The sequence below is a fragment of the Pteropus vampyrus genome, unplaced genomic scaffold, assembly GCF_000151845.1.
Source record: "Pteropus vampyrus isolate Shadow unplaced genomic scaffold, Pvam_2.0 Scaffold91, whole genome shotgun sequence".
Classification (NCBI taxonomy): Eukaryota; Metazoa; Chordata; class Mammalia; order Chiroptera; family Pteropodidae; genus Pteropus; species Pteropus vampyrus.
Window position 1 is genome coordinate 1,850,011 of NW_011888872.1, and position 1,934 is coordinate 1,851,944.

Below are 1,934 nucleotides of genomic sequence, written 5' to 3' on the forward strand. Positions count from 1 at the left end.
ATAATGCTTGGAACATAGTAAAAACCGTATAACTTTTTTACATCAGTTAAATTAAAATGAAACATAAATAACATTTATTATATAGAATTGAGTGATCTATTTATACTTCTAATTTCATTCAATGATAGGAACTCATTTAGAAAATGAGTCATTTTTTTCTCTATATAAAGAACCAAAGGTATAAATATCTGACTCAAAAGAATATCAAGAAATATAAAATCCAACCATAAGTCTGTTATAATGTTTTTTTAGACACTTGTTTTTCAAGATTTTGAAAATATATTTTTGAAAGAAAACTAATGAAGGTATATGAAATATTCTTTGCTTTTTAATACCAAAGCCACAGGTGTGTGTTTCTAAACAGCTGATGAACATCTGGGCCACTTAGTGCACTGGTTTTTAAAATTTCCCATTATTTATTCGCTATGTGCTAACCCATTAAACCATTTAGTGATTCCTCATAAATTAAAGCAAACAGATTAATTGCGTCAAATGTTCTAATAAATATATTTTTTAGTGCAGAGGATTTCTGTGCTCTTTTACACATTGGAACCACACTGGTATACAGGCTGCATGCAGATTTTCTGTATTTAGAGTATTGGATACTGAGGCATAATTTAAGATGCATGCTTATTTTAAAGAATGCTTCCTGTTTGTTTCTGTAATTATAGAAAATTTATTTTCACCAATAGTTATATAAGAAAAAGGAGTATTTTTGCACTTGGGCACTGTGCTAGAACGATTGTAGTGATATTTAGATTTAATCCCCGCAGTATCCCAATTTCTCTCAATTTTAAAACTGAGGAAACTAAGATTTAAAATGTTAGATAGTTTACAGCCATGCCGCTCTGAACAAACCGGATCCCATCTGATCTCGGAAGCTAAGCAGGGTTGGGTTTGGTTAGTACTTGGATGGGAGACCACCTAGGAAGACCTGATGCTGTAGGCATAAAAAATAAAAAAATAACGGATTGTAAACTGACAAGGTCCTTGCAATCTGTGAGGTCAACCAAGAGTTGCCTCACCTAAAAAAAAAAAAAAAATTAGATAATGAGAAAGCTGACCAATTTCACAAAACCATAAAGTGCTACAAATGAGACTTGAACTGAACCTGAGGTTTGGCCAAAAGAGAAATGTTTTGGAACCTATTCAACCTCATACATTGTTGTTTTTTTTTTTTTGACTGATATAAATAAATAGAGGGTGACATCAAGCCTCATCTCAATCAATTGAAAATATTTATTAATCAGCTAATACATGCCAGACACTATTCATTCTCAGACTCTTTTATTTTTCTCTTTCTATACAGTTGAATTAAGAATGTTTTAGTCAATAACATTGCTTCTAGATAGAGAGCAGTGCTTCTCAAAGTGTGGTGCCTGAACTGACAGTACGAGTGACATCTGTGAAGCTGTTGGAAATGCAAATTCTGGGGCCCCATCCCAAACTTGCTGAATTGGAAACTCTAAGGGTGAGACCCAGCAATCAGCATTTTAAACAGGCCTTGAAGGTGGTTCTGATGCACACTTAAGTTTGAGAAGCTCTAGAATGACTGAGAGCACCTGTTACCAACAGTAGAGTTTTGTGAAGAAAGATAAGTATCCCACCACACAAGGTCTTTCAAATTTTAGTTGTGAACTCCCGTGGAAACCAGAACATTAGCAAACAAACTGCAAACTGAGAGAAATGAGAAAACTCTGAAGAGACCTGATTCCCTGAGGGCAAGTGGTCTTCTCTGAAGGCAGTGCAGAGGTAAATACAGATCTCAAAAATGTAGCAATCCTACCAAGTGCATCATTTGATTTTCTAACAGAAAGCTTTTGGTTATGGGCATGCCACCTGAGGTGTAATCCTGTTCTAATCTGAAAAGCAGCCACCCCTCCCTACTCACAAAACATTCATCTCAGAAAGCTGTCACCTATTCAGCCAAGTGT

The 1,934-nt window shown here is 35.0% G+C and overlaps 1 non-coding gene across 1 annotated transcript; it reads left to right on the plus strand.

Annotated features, from left to right (window-relative positions):
- The first annotated feature begins 830 nt into the window (after positions 1 to 830).
- LOC111742361 lies at positions 831 to 949 on the plus strand. Its single transcript, XR_002781283.1, has one exon. It is a non-coding gene; the product is annotated as a 5S ribosomal RNA (ribosomal RNA).
- Positions 950 to 1,934: the final 985 nt, after the last annotated feature.